Genomic DNA, 15,587 nt, shown 5'->3' with positions numbered 1-15,587 from the left:
TGTTTCCTTTGTTGTGCAGAAGCTTTTGATCTTGATGAAGTCCCTAAAGTTTATTTTCACTTTTGTTTCCTTTACGTTTGGAGACATATCTTGAAAGAAGTTGCTGCGGCTGATATCGAAGAGGTTACTGCCTATGCTCTCCTCTAGAATTCTGAGGGATTCCTGTCTCACGTTGAGGTCTTTTATCCATTTTGAGTTTATCTTTGTGTACGGTGTAAGAGAATGGTCAAGTTTCATTCTTCTACATACAGCTGTCCAGTTTTCCCAGCACCATTTATTGAAGAGACTGTCTTTTTTCCACTGTATATTTTTTCCTGTTTCATCAAAGATTATTTGACCATAGAGTTGAGGGTCCATATCTGGGCTCTCTACTCTGTTCCACTGGTCTATGTGTCTGTTTTTATGCCAGTACCATGATGTCTTGGTGATCACAGCTTTGTAATAAAGCTTGAAATCAGGTAACATGATGCCCCCAGTTTGATTTTTGTTTTTCAACATTTCCTTAGAGATTTGGGGTCTCTTCTGATTCCATACAAATCTTAGAATTATTTGCTCCAGCTCTTTGAAAAATACCGGTGGAATTTTGATCGGAATGACATTAAAAGTATAGATTGCTCTAGGAAGTATAGACATTTTAACAATGTTTATTCTTCCGATCCAAGAGCATGGAATGGCCTTCCATCTTTTTGTGTCTTCTTCAATTTCTTTCATGAGTGTTCTGTAGTTCCTCAAGTACAGATCCTTTACCTCTTTGGTTAGGTTTATTCCCAGGTATCTTATGGTTCTTGGTGCTATAGTAAACGGAATCGATTCTCTAATTTCCCTTTCTGTATTTTCATTGTTAGTGTATAAGAAAGCTGCTGATTTCTGTACATTGACTTTGTAACCTGCCACATTGCTGAATTGCTGTATGAGTTCTAGTAGTTTGGGGGTGGAGTCTTTTGGGTTTTCCATGTAAATAATCATGTCATCTGCGAAGAGAGAGAGTTTGACTTCTTCATTGCCAATTTGGAATGACAAATTCCTTTTATTTCTCTTTGTTGTCTGATTGCTGTTGCTAGGACTTCTAATACTATGTTGAACAAGAGTGGTGAGAGTGGGTATCCTTGTCATGTTCCTGATCTCAACAAGAAGGATGCAAGCTTTTTCCCATTGAGGATGATATTTGCTGTGGGTCTTTCATAGACAGATTTGATGAGGTTCAGGAATGTTCCCTCCATCCCTATACGTTTTAATCAGGAACGGATGCTGGATTTTGTCAAAGGCTTTTTCTGCATCAATTGAGAGGACCATGTGGTTCTTCTCTCTTCTCTTATTAATTTGTTCTAACACATTGATTGATTTGCAAATACTGAACCATCCCTGTAGCCTAGGGATGAAACCCACCTGGTCATGGTGGATAATCTTTTTTTTTTTTTTTAAGATTTTATTTACTTGACAGAAATCACAAGTAGGCAGAAAGGCAACCAGAGAGAGAGATAGGAGGAAGCAGGCTCCCTGCCGAGCAGAGAGCCTGACATGGGACTCGATCCCAGAACCCTGAGATCATGACCTGAGCTGAAGGCAGAGGCTTAACCCACTGAGCCACCCAGGTGCCCCGGATAATCTTTTTAATATACTGTTGGATCCTGTTGGCTAGGATCTTGTTGTGAATCTTAGCATCCATATTCATCAGTGATATTGGCCTGAAATTCTCCTTTTTGGTAGGGTCTTTGCCTGGTTTGGGGATCAGGGTAATGCTGGCTTCATAGAAAGAGTCTGGAAGTTTTCCTTCTGCTTCAATTTTTTGAAACAGCTTCAGGAGAATAGGTGTTATTTCTTCTTTGAAAGTTTGGTAGAATTCCCCAGGATATCTGTCAGGTCCTGGGCTCTTGTTTTACTGTTGGAACTTACTATCTATGATCTTGTTGAGAATTTTGGCACCCATATTCTTCAGAGATACAGGTCTGAAATTCTTGTTTTTAATGGGGTTTTTGCCTTGCTTTGGGATCAAGGTAATGGTTGCCTCATAAAACATTCTGAAAGTTTTCCTTCTGTTTCTATTTCTTGAAACAACTTCAGGAAAATAGGTATTATTTCTTCTTTGAATGTTTGGTAGAATTCCTCCAGGGGATCCATCAGGTCCTGGACTCATTTTTTGGGAGGTTTTTGATCACTGCCTCAATCTCATTACTGGTTATTGGTCTATTCAGGTTGTCAATTTCTTCCTGTTTCAGTCTTGGCAGTTTATAAGTTTCCAGGAATGCATCCATTTCTTCTAGGTTGCTTAATTTATTTGTAAATAGCTGTTGATAATAATTTCTGATGATGGTTTCTATTTCCTTGGTGTTAAGTCAAAATATCTCTCCTTTCATTCATAATTTTATTAATTTGGGCCCTTTCTCTTTTCGTTTAGATAAGTCTGTCCAGTGGTTTATCAAGCTTATCAATTCTCTCAAAGAAATAGCTTCTACTTTTATTGATCTACTTCTATTGATCTACTGTATTTCTGGTTTCTAATTCATTGATCTGTGCTCTAATCGTAATTATTTCCCTTCTTGTGTGTGGATTAGGTTTAATTTGTTGTTGATTTTCCAGTTCTTTAAGGTGTAAAAAGAGCTGGAGTATTCAGGATTTTTCAATTTTTTTTGAGTAAAGCTTGAATGGCTATGTATTTCCCCCTTAGGACCGCCATTGTTGTATCCCACAGGTTTTGGATTGATGTCTTTTCATTTCCATTGGTTTCCAAGAATTGGTTAAGTTCCTTGATTTCCTGGTTAATACAAACATACTTGAGCAGGATGGTCTTTACCTTCCAAGTGTTTGAATTCTTCCAAACTTTTTCTTGTGATTGAGTTCCAGTTTCAAAGCACTGTGGTCTTAGAATATGCAGGGAATAATCTCAATCTTTTGGTATTGGTTGAGACCTGATTTGTGACCCAGTATGTGGTTTATTCTGGAGAAATTTCCATGTGTACTCGAGGAGAATAGTATTCTGTTCTTTTAGGGTGGAATGTTCTGTATATGAGGTTCATGTGGTCCAGTGTGTTATTCAAAGCTCTTGTTTCTTTATTGATTTTCTGCTTAGAAGAGCTGTCTATTGCTGAGTGTGGAGTGTTGAGGTCTCCTACTATTAACATATTATTAGCAATATGTTTCTTTAATTTGGTTAACAGTTGGGTTATGTAGTTGGTTGCTCCCATATTGGGAACATATATATTTACAATTGTTAGGTCTTCTTGTTAAGAATGACATCGTGTCCATCTGTATTTCTAACTGCAGTCTTTAGCTTAAAATCTAGAATGTCGGAGGAGGAGTCAAGATGGTGGAGAAGTAGCAGGCTGAGACTACATCAGGTAGCAGGAGATCAGCTAGATAGCTTATCAAAGCATTGCAAACACCTACAAATCCAATGGGAGATTGAGGAGAAGAACAGCAATTCTAGAAACAGAAAATTGACCACTTCCTGAAAGGTAGGACTGGCAGAGAAGTGAATCCAAAGCAACGGGAAGGTTGACGGGTGGGGGGGGGGTGGCTCCCAGCAAGCGGCAGAGCAACAGCACTAAATCAGTACTTTTAAAAGTCTGTTCCACTCCAGGACATCGCTCCAGGTTAAACCGGGGTGAAGCCCACGTGGGGTCAGCATGGCCCCAGGTCCCGCAGGGTCATGGAAGGATCAGAGGTGTCTGAGTGTCACAGAGCTCGCAGGTATTAGACTGGGGAAGCCAGCTACAGAGACAGAGCCGAGGAGTGAGCTCTCAGCTCGGGGTTACCTTGAACCGGTTGCAGGCTGGGTGAACTCAGAGCACGGCCTGAGGCCAGGGAGATGGGGGTGATTGGGCTCTTTTCTCTGAGGGTGGGCTGAAGAGTGGGGCCCCAAGCTCTTGGCTCCTCCAGGCTGGAGACTGGGAGGCTGCCATTTTCATTCCCGTCCTCTGGAACTCTACAGAAGGCATTCAGATGACAAAAGCTCCTGAAAGCGAACCCGAGCAGATTACTTAGCCCGGTCCCTGGTAAGGGCAGTACAATTCCACCTCGGGCATAGACACTTGAGAATCACTACAACAGGCCCCTCACCCAGAAGATCAACAAGAAATCCAGCCAAGACCAAGTTCACCTACCAAGGAGAGCAGCAGAATTCCAAAGGAAGAGAAAGCAAAACACGGAACTCATGGCTTTCTCCCCATGATTCTTTAGTTCTGTGGTTAATTTAATTTTTTTTAATTTTATGTTTTTCATCTGCTAAATTTTTTTTAACTTTTACCCTTTTCTTTTTAAACATTTTTAACTAGTTTATCTTATATATATATATTTCTTTTTTCTTTTTTATATTTTTTCTTTATTTGTTTTCTTTTTAAAATTTTTTTCTGAACTTTTTATCCCCTTTCTCCCCTCCCCCATGATTTGGGGTATCTTCTGATTTGGTTAAAGATCCCCTAAAGGGGGTCTTTGCCACCCTTTTAGTATTTTATTTGCTGCTTCATATACTCTTATCTGGACAAAATGACAAGGCGGAAAAACTCACCACAAAAAAAAGAACAATAGGCAGTACCGAAGGCTAGGGACCTAATCAATACAGACATTGGTAATATGTCAGATCTAGGGCTCAGAATGACGATTCTCAAGGTGCTAGCTAGGCTCGAAAAGGCATGGAAGATATTAGAGAAACACTCTCTGGAGAGATAAAAGCCCTTTCTGGAGAAATTAAAGAATTAAAATCTAAGTTGAAATAAAAAAAGCTATTAATGAGGTGCAATCAAAAATGGAGGCTCTTCTGCTTGGATAAATGAGGCAGAAGAAAGAATTAGTGATATAGAAGACCAAATGACAGAGAATAAAGAAGCTGAGCAAAAGAGGGACATACAGCTACTGGACCATGAGGGGAGAATTCGAGAGATAAGTGACACCATAAGACAAAACAACATTAGAATAACTGGGATTCCAGAAGAAGAAGAAAGAGAGAGGGGAGCAGAAGGTATACTGGAGAGAATTATTGGAGAGAATTTCCCTAATTTGGCAAAGAGAACAAGCATAAAAATCCAGGAGTGTGGTGAACCCCCCTCAAAATCAACAAGAAGAGGTCCACATCCCGTCACCTAATAGTAACATTTGCAAGTTTTAGTGACAAAGAGAAAATCCTGAAAGTAGCCCAGGAAAAGAAGTCTGTAACATATAGTGGCAAAAACATTAGATTGGCAGCAGACTTATCCACAGAGACCTGGCAGGCCAGAAAGAAGTGGAATGATATATTCAGAGCATTAAATGAGAAAAACATGCAGCCAAAAATACTATATCTAGTTAGGCTATCATTGAAAATAGAAGGAGAGATAAAAAGCTTCCAGGACAAACAAAAACTGAAAGAATTTGCAAACACCAAACCAGCTGTACAGGAAATATTAAAAGGGGTCCTCTAAGCAAAGAGAGAGACTAAAAGTAGTAGATCAGAAAGGAATGAAGACAATATACAGTAACAGTCACCTTATAGGCAATATAATGGCACTAAGTTCATATCTCTCAATAGTTACCCTGAATGTTAATGGGCTAAATGCCACAATCAAAAGACACAGGGTATCAAAATGGATAAAAAAATAAAACCCATCAATATGATGCCTACAAGAAACTCATTTTAGACACAAAGACTCCTCCAGATTTAAAGTGAGGGGGTAGAAAAAAATGTGCCATGCTAATGGACATCAGAAGAAAGCTGGGGTGGCAATCTTTATATCAGATCAATTAGATTTTAAGCCAAAGACTATACTAAGAGATGAGGAAGGACACTATATCATACTCAAAGGTTCTGTCCAACAAGAAGATCTAACAAATGCCCCTAACGTGGGAGCAGCCAACTATATAAACCAATTAATAACAAAATCAAAGAAACACATCAACAATCATACAATAATAGTAGGGGACTTTAACACTCCCCTCACTGAAATGGATAGATCATCCAAGCAAAAGATCAACAAGAAAATAAAGGCCTTAAATGACACACTGGACCAGATGGACATCACAGATATATTCAAAACAGAATACACATTCTTCTCTAGTGGACATGGAACATTCTCCAGAATAGATCACATCCTGGGTCGTAAATCAGGTCTCAACCAGTATTAAAAGATTGGGATCATTCCCTGAATATTTTCAGACCACAATGCTCTGAAGCTGGAACTCAATCACAAGAGGAAATTCAGAAAGAACGCAAATACATGGAGACTAAACAACATCCTTCTAAAGAATGAATGGCACAAACAGGAAATTGAAGAAGAATTGAAAAAATTCATGGAAACAAATGATAATGAAAACACAACGGTTCAAAATCTGAGGGACACAGCAAAGGCAGTCCTGAGAGGAAAATATATAGCGGTACAAGCCTTTCTCAAGAAACAAGAAAGGTCTCAAATACACAACATAACCCTACAACTAAAGGAGCTGGAGAAAGAACAACAAAGAAAGTCTAAACCCAGAAGGAGAAGAGAAATAATAAAGATCAGAGCAGAAATCAATGAAATAGAAACAAAAAAACAATAGAACAAATCTACAAAAATAGGAGCTGGTTCTTTGAATGAATTAATAAGATTGATAAATCCCTGGCCAGACTTATCAGAAAGAAAAGAGAAAGGACCCAAATAAATAAAATCATGAAAGAGGAGAGATCACAACCAACACCAAAGAAATACAAACAATTATAAGAACATACTATGAGCAACCCTACGCAAACAAATTTGACAATCTGGAAGAAATGGATGCATTCGTAGAGACATATAAACTACCACAACTGAACCAGGAAGAAATAGAAAACCTGAACAGGCCCATAACCAGTAAGGAGATTGAAACAGTCATCAAAAATCTCCAAACAAACAAAAGCCCAGGGCCAGATGGCTTCCAGGGAAATTCTACCAAACATTTAAAGAAGAACTAATTCCTATTCTCCTGAAACTGTTCCAAAAAATAGAAATGGAAGGAAAACTTCCAAACTCATTTTATGAGGCCAGCATCACCTTGATCCCAAAACCAGACAAGGATCCCATCCAAAAAGAGAATTACAGACCAATATCCTTGATGAACACAGATGCGAAAATTCTCACCAAAATACTAGCCAATAGGATTCAACAGTACATTAAAAGGATTATTCACCAGGACCAAGTGGGATTTATTCCAGGGCTGCAAGGTTGGTTCAACATCCACAAATCAATCAATGTGATACAATACATTAATAAAAGAAGAACAAGAACCATATGATACTCTCAATAGATGCTGAAAAAGCATTTGACAAAGTACAGCATCCCTTCCTGATCAAAACTCTTCAAAGTGTGGGGATAGAGGGCACATACCTCAATATCATCAAAGCCATCTAGGAAAAACCCATTGCAAATATCATTCTCAATGGTGAAAAACGGAAAGCTTTTCAGCTAAAGTCAGGAACATGGCAGGGATGTCCATTATCACCACTGCTGTTCAACATAGTACTAGAAGTCCTAGCCTCAGCAATCAGACAACAAAAGGAAATTAAAGGCATCCAAATTGGCAAAGAAGTCAAACTATCATTCTTCGCAGATGATATGATACTATATGTGGAAAACCCAAAAGACTCCACTCCAAAACTGCTAGAACTTGTACAGGAATTCAGTAAAGTGTCAGGATATAAAATCAATGCACAGAAATCAGTTGCATTTCTCTACACTAACAACAAGACAGAAGAAAGAGAAATTAAGGAGCCAATCCCATTTACAGTTGCACCCAAAACTATAAGATACCTGGGAATAAACCTAACCAGAGAGGCACAGAATCTATACTCAGAAAACTATAAAGTACTCATGAAAGAAATTGAGGAAGACACAAAGAAATGGAAAAATGTTCCATGCTCCTGGATTGGAAGAACAAATATAGTGAAAATGTCTATGCTATCTAAGGTAATCTACAAATTTAATGCAATCCCTATCAAAATCCCCCCCATTTTTTTCAAAGAAATGTAACAAATAATCCTAAAATTTATATGGAACCAGAAAAGACCTCGAATAGCCAAAGGAATATTGAAAAAGAAAGTCAAAGTTGGTGGCATCACAATTCTGGACTTCAAGCTCTATTACAAAGCTGTCATCATCAAGACAGCATGGTACTGACACAAAAAAGAGACACATAGATCAATGGAACAGAATAGAGAGCCCAGAAATAGACCCTCAACTCTATGGTCAACTAATTTTTGACAAAGCAGGAAGGAATGTCCAATGGAAAAAAGACAGCCTCTTCAACCAATGGTGTTGGGAAAATTGGACAGCCACATGCAGAACAATGAAAGTGGACCATTTCCTTACACCACACACAAAAATAGACTCAAAATGGATGAAGGACCTCAATGTGAGAAAGAAATCCATCAAAATCCTTGAGGAGAACACAGGCAGCAAGCTCTTTGACCTCAGCTGCAGCAACTTCTTCCTAGAAACATTGTCAAAGGCAATGGAAGCAAGGGCAAAAATGAACTATTGGGACTTCATAAAGATTAAAAGCTTTTGCGCAGCAAAGGAAAGTTAACAAAACCAAAAGACAACTGACAGAATGAGAGAAGATATTTGCAAATGACATATCAGATAAAGGGCTAGTGTCCAAAATCTATAAAAAACTTAGCAAACTCAACACCCAAAGAACACATAATGCAATCAAGAAATGGGCCGAGGACATGAACAGACATTTCTGCAAAGAAGACATCCATCTTTGGGGTAAATACCCAGTAGTGCAATGGCAGGGTCATAGGGAAGTTCTATTTTTAATTTCTTGAGGAATCTCCACACTGTTCTCCAAAGAGGCTGGACGAACTTGCATTCCCACCAACAGTGGAAGAGGGTTCCCTTTCTCCACATCCCCTCCAACACATGTTGTTTCCTGTCTTGCTAATTTTGGCCATTCCAACTGGTGTAAGGTGATATCTCAATGTGGTTTTAATTTGAATCTCCCTGAGGGCTAGTGATGATGAACATTTTTTCATGTGTCTGATAGCCATTTGTATGTCTTCATTGGAGAAGTGTCTGTCCATATCTTCTGCCCATTTTTTTGATATGATTGTTTGTTTTGTGTGTGTTGAGTTTGAGGAGTTCATTATAGATCCTGGATATCAACCTTTTGTCTGTACTGTCATTTGCAAATATCTTCTCCCATTCCATGGGTTGCCTCTTTGTTTTGTTGACTGTTTCCTTTGCTGTGCAGAAGCTTTTGATTTTGATGAAGTCCCAAAAGTTCATTTTCACTTTTTTTCCTTTGCCTTTGGAGACATATCTTGAAAGAAGTTGGTGTGGCTGATATCGAAGAGATTAATACCTATGTTCCCCTCTAGGATTCTGATGGATTCCTGTCTCACATTGAGGTCTTTTATCCATTTTGAGTTTATCTTTGTGTACGGTGTAAGAGAATAGTAAATTTTCATTCTTCTACATATAGCTGTCCAGTTTTCCCAGCACCATTTACTGAAGAGACTGTCTTTTTTTCCACTGTATATTTTTTCCTGTTTTGTCAAAGATTATTTGACCATGTTGTTGAGGGTCCATATCTGGGCTCTCTACTCTGTTCCACTGGTCTATGTGTCTGTTTTTATGCCAGTACCATGCCATCTTGGTGATGACAGCTTTGTAGTAAAGCTTCAAATCAGGTAGCGTGATGGCCCCAATTTTATTTTTGTTTTTCAATATTTCCTTAGCAATTTGGGGTCTCTTCTGATTCCATACAAATTTTTGGATTATTTACTCCAGTTCTTTGAAGAATACCGGTGGAATTTTGATCGGAATAGCATTAAAAGTATAGATTGCTCTAGGCAGTATAGACATTTTAATAATGTTTATTCTTCCAATCGAAGAGCATGGAATGGTCTCCCATCTTTTTGTGTCGTCTTCAATTTCTTTCATGAGTGTTCTGTAGTTCCTTGAGTACAGATCCTTTAGCAGCAATGGCCATGGTCTCCAAACTGTGGAAAGAACCAAGTTGCCCTTCAACGGACGGATGGATAAGGAAGATGTGGTCCATATACACTATGGAGTATTATGCCTCCTTCAGAAAGGACGAATACCCAACTTTTGTAGCAACATGGACGGGACTGGAAGAGATTATGCTGAGTGAAATAAGTCAAGCAGAGAGAGTCAATTATCATATGGTTTCACTTATTTGTGGAGCATAACAAATAGCATGGAGGACATGGGGAGATAGAGAGGAGAAGGGAGTTGGGGGAAATTGGAAGGGGAGGTGAACCATGAGAGACTATGGACTCTGAAAAACAATCTGAAGGTTTTGAAGGGGAGGGGGGTGGGAGGTCGGGGTACCATGTGGTGGGTATTACTGAGGGCATGGATTCCATGGAGCACTGGGTGTGGTGCAAAAATAATGAATACTGTTATGCTGAAAATAACAAATAAATTAAAAAAAAAAAAAGGACATCCAGATGGCCAACAGACACATGAAAAAGTGCTCCACATCACTCGGCATCAGGGAAATACAAATTAAAACCACAATGAGATATCCACCTCACACCAGTCAGAATGGCTAAAATTAACAAGTAAGAAAATGACAGATGCTGGCGAGGATGCGGAGAAACGGGAACCCTCCTACACTGTTGGTGGGAATGCAAGCTGGTACAACCTCTCTGGAAAACAGCATGGAGGTTCCTCAAAAAGTTGAAAATAGAGCTTCCCTATGACCCAGCAATTGCACTACAGGGTATTTACCCTAAAGATACAAATATAGTGATCTGAAGGGGCATGTGCACCCAAATGTTTATAGCAGCAATGTCCACAATAGCCAAACTATGGAAAGAACCTAGATGTCCTAGAATAACACATGAATGGATAAAGAAGAGGTGGTATATATACACAATGGAATACTATGCAGCCATCCAAAGAAATGAAATCTTGCCATTTGCAATGATGTGGATGGAACTAGAGGGTATCATGCTTAGTGAAATAAGTTAATCAGAGAAAGACAACTATCATATGATCTCCCTGATATGAGGAAGTGGAGATGCAACATGAGGGTTAGGGGGGTAGGAGAAGAATAAATGACACAAGATGGAATCGGGAGGGAGACAAACCATAAGTGACTCTTAATCTCACAAAACAAACTGAGGGTTGCTGAGGGGAGGGGAGGGGGGTCTAGAGAAGGGGGTGGGGTTATGGACCATGGGGAAGGTATGTGCTATGGTGAGTGCTGTGAAGTGTGTAAACCTGGTGATTCACAGACCTGTACCCTGGGGATAAAAATACATTATATGTTTATTAAAAAATAATAAATTAAAAAAAACAACATTAAAAAAATCTAGTATGTCTGGTATGAAAATTGCTACCCTAGCTTTCTTTTGAGGTCCATTGGCATGAGATATTGTTCAATATCCCTTAACTTTCAGTCTGGATGTATCTTTAGGTTCAAAATGAGTCTCTTATAGACAGCCTATGGATGGATCCTGTCTTTTTATGCAATCTGCAGCCCTGTGCCATTTTATTGAAGCATTTAGGCCAATCACATTGACACTCATTATTGAAAGGTATGATTTTATTGTCACCATGTTGCGTGTGAAGTCCTTGTATCTATAGATTGTGTCTATAAATTTCTGTTCTGTATCACTCCTGAGGTCTTTCTCCTTTTATAGAACCCCGCAACCCCCTGCTTTAATATTTCTTGCAGGATCAGATTAGTGGTCACATATTCTTTCAGTTTTTGCTGGTCTTGGAAGTTCTTTATTTCTCCATGCATTCTAAATGACAGCCTTGCCAGATAAAGTATTCTTGGCTGCATGTTCTTCTCATTTAGTACCCTGAATATGTCTTGCCAGCCCTTTCTGTCTTTCCAGGTCTCTGTGGAGAGGGCAGACTTTATTCCAATGTTCTTCCATCTATATGTAAGGAATCTCTTGCCCCAACTGACCTTAAGATGGTTTCCTTGGTTCTAAGATTTGTGAGTTTTATTGTTACATGGTCTGGGCATTGGTCTGTTCTCTTAGATCTTGGGAGGGGGTCCTCGCTCCTTCTTGGACACGAATGTTCGTTTCATTCTCCAGATTAGGGAAGTTCTCAGTATGATTTGCTCAAACATATCTTCTATTTCCTCCTCCCTCAGGGATCCCAATCATTTTGACATTGGAGTGTTTCATGGCATCATTTATTTCTCCCATTCTGTTTTCATGGATTTTAAGCTGTTTCTTACAGGCCTCCTTCTGTTCCTCCTTTTCTATCAGTTTGTCTTCTAGATCACTAATTTGTGCCTCTGCCCCATTTAACCTAGCTGTTAGAATATCTAGATTAGATTCATTCTCACTGATAACATTTTTAAGTTCTTCCAGATCAGTTTTGATTTCTTCCCTTAGAGAATCTATGTTGCAATTAATGGTTTTCTCCACCCTAGCTATTGTCTTCATTACTGTTACCATGATGCCTATTTCCACCATCTTACTTATATCCATATTCATTAGTTCTGTGGCATAGGTCATAGTCTCTGAATCTTTCCTATTTTAATGGTTCTTCTTCTTAGTCATTCTGTTGAGGGTTGGTTGACAGAATGTAGAGAGTCCAAATTATTAACCACAACTGAAACAGGATGCACCAATTTTAAAAGCACCTTAGGATTGTCAGCCTCATGTCCTTCCAGCCTGTCTCCTGGGGGAGGAGCCTGCTGCACGGTTATTCAGGCAACCTCATTTGGGCAGAGTTGCCCTACTCCCTATTGGGGGGGGGGGATTGGCTCAGTGGATTGGCTTTTTTTTTTTTTTTTTTTTTTTTTTTTGGTGGCGTGGGGGGTGGTGGTGTTCTCTGGTGGCTTTCCCTGGCAGCTTTCCATATCTCTTCTGAGAGAGCAGAAGTGGCCATATCCAATCTCTGTCTCAGAATAGGCCACACTAGTCTCTGTTTTTGACTGTGCTGCTAATAACTGCAGCATCATGGGTTGTGCAACCCACAGTGGCACTCCCAGCCCTCACTTCCAGGTCCAAACATGACTCTGAACTTTGTGCTTCTAAAACTTTCAGCTGCAAATCTGTTTAAAAAATAAAAAAGGCACCTAGGAGGCTCAGTCAGTTAAGCAACTGCCTTCAGCTCAGGTCATGATCCTGGAGTTCCAAGATCAAGTCCAGCATTGGGTTTCCAGGTCCACAGGGAATCTGCTTCTCCCTCTGAACTTCTACTGTCTCATGCTCTCTCTCACTCGCTCTATCAAATAAATACATAAAATCTTTTTAAAAAGGTAAAAAAAAAAATCAACTGCCCCCAGTTCATACGGTGGGCGGCCCTCAAGTCCTTACCCCACTAATACCAGTCTGCAAGTCTGAGCCTGGTCCCCAGTGCAGGAGGCTTTGCTCTCTGTCAGCTCAGAATCCCAGAGGATCCCTTCCTCTTCCATTTATCTTCCAATATCTGCCCACAGATTTACAACTTCCCACTTCATACTTCAAAACCAATGGCCAGAGATATTCTGTTTGTAGAGATCCGAATATGTCTTCTTACATTTCAGATTGATTTGTGGGTTTTCAGAGTTGTCTGATGGGTATCCAGCTCAGTTCAGGGGACCGGTTGAAATAGGGTCCCCTGCTTCTCTATCTTTTCCTCTTCTCTTGTACAAGTCTTTTGATAAATATTATTTATTTATTTATTTAGGAAACACCATAAGGTAGACTGTTCATGTTATTTCTCTGTGAGAATGTGTTATAGGAGCACCTAAATATATAACGTAATTAATAAATACCTAAAGGGAGCGGGGGAGGAGTCAAGATGGCGGAGAAGTAGCAGGCTGAGACTACTTCAGTTAGCCGGAGATCAGCTAGATAGCTTATCTAAAGATTGCAAACACCTGAAAATCCATCGGCAGATCGAAGAGAAGAAGAACAGCAATTCTGGAAACAGAAAAACAACCACTTTCTGAAAGGTAGGACCGGCGGAGAAGTGAATCCAAAGTGGGGAAGATAGACCCCGGGGGGAGGGGCCGGCTCCCGGCAAGCGGCGGAGCAACCGCGCACAAAATCAGGACTTTTAAAAGGCTGTTCCGCTGAGGGACATCGCTCCAGAGGCTAAACCGGGGCGAAGCCCACGCGGGGTCAGCGTGGCCTCAGGTCCCGCAGGGTCACAGAAGGATCGGGGGTATCTGAGTGTCGCAGAGCTTGTAGGTATTGGAACGGGAAAGCCGGCTACAGAGACAGAGCCGACAGAAAGCTCGCAGCTCAGGGTTACCTTGAACCGGTCGCAGGCTCGGGGAGCTCGGAGCGCGGCCGGAGGTCAGACAGATGGGAGTAACTGGGCGCTGTTCTCTGAGGGCGCACTGAGGAGTGCGGCCCTGGGCTCTCCGCTCCTCCGGGCCGGAGACCAGGAGGCCGCCATTTGTATTCCTGTCCTCCGGAACTCTACGGAAAGCGCTCAGGGAACAAAAGCTCCTGAAAGCAAACCCGAGCAGACTACTCACCCCGGCCCTGGGTAAGGGCGGTGTAATTCGGCCTGGGGCAGACACTTGAGAATCACTACAACAGGCCCCTCCCCCTGAAGATCAACAAGAAATCCAGCTGAGACCAAGTTCACCTACCAAGGAGTGCGGTTTCAATACCAAGGAGAGCAGCAGAATTCCAGAGGAGGAGAAAGCCAAGCACGGAACTCATGGCTTTTTCCCTGTGATTTTTTTTAGTCTTGCAGTTAATTTAATTTTTTTCTTTTTCATTTTTTTTTTCTCGCCTTCGGGTAAAATTTTTTTTTAACTGTTACCTTTTTCTTTTTTAACGATTTTTTACTAGTTTATCTAATATATATATTTTTTCTTTTTTATATTTTTCTTAGGTGTTTTCTTTTTTTTAATTCTTTTCTTTTTCTTTCTTTCTTTTTTTTTTCTTTCTTCCTCTTTGAACCTCTTTTTATCCCCCTTTCTCCCCCCTCACGATTTGGGATCTCTTCTAATTTGGTTAAAGCATATTTTCCTGGGGTTGTTGCCACCCTTTTAGTATTTTACTTGCTCCTTCATATACTCTTATCTGGACAAAATGACAAGAAGGAAAAATTCAACACAAAAAAAAGAACAAGAGGCAGTACCGAAGGCTAGGGACCTAATCAATACAGACATTGGTAATATGTCAGATCTAGAGTTCAGAATGACAATTCTCAAGGCTCTAGCCGGGCTCGAAAAAGGCATGGAAGATATTAGAGAAACCCTCTCGAGAGATATAAAAACCCTTTATGGAGAAATAAAAGAACTAAAATCTAACCAAGTTGAAATCAAAAAAGCTATTAATGAGGTGCAATCAAAAATGGAGGCTCTCACTGCTAGGATAAATGAGGCAGAAGAAAGAATTAGTGATATAGAAGACCAAATGACAGAGAATAAAGAAGCTGAGCAAAAGAGGGACAAACAGCTACTGGACCACGAGGGGAGAATTCGAGAGATAAGTGACACCATAAGACGAAACAACATTAGAATAAGTGGGATTCCAGAAGACGAAGAAAGAGAGAGGGGAGCAGAAGGTATACTGGAGAGAATTATTGGGGAGAATTTCCCCAATATGGCAAAGGGAACGAGCATCAAAATTCAGGAGGTTCAGAGAACGCCCCTCAAAATCAATAAGAATAGGCCCACACCCCATCACCTAATAGTAAAATTTACAAGTCTCAGTG

Source organism: Mustela putorius, unplaced genomic scaffold, assembly GCF_011764305.1.
Source record: "Mustela putorius furo isolate JIRA1106 unplaced genomic scaffold, ASM1176430v1.1 tig00000487_pilon_pilon_pilon, whole genome shotgun sequence".
NCBI lineage: Eukaryota > Metazoa > Chordata > Mammalia > Carnivora > Mustelidae > Mustela > Mustela putorius.
The sequence above is the reverse complement of the archived record's forward strand: the minus strand, read 5'-3'. Positions refer to the sequence as shown.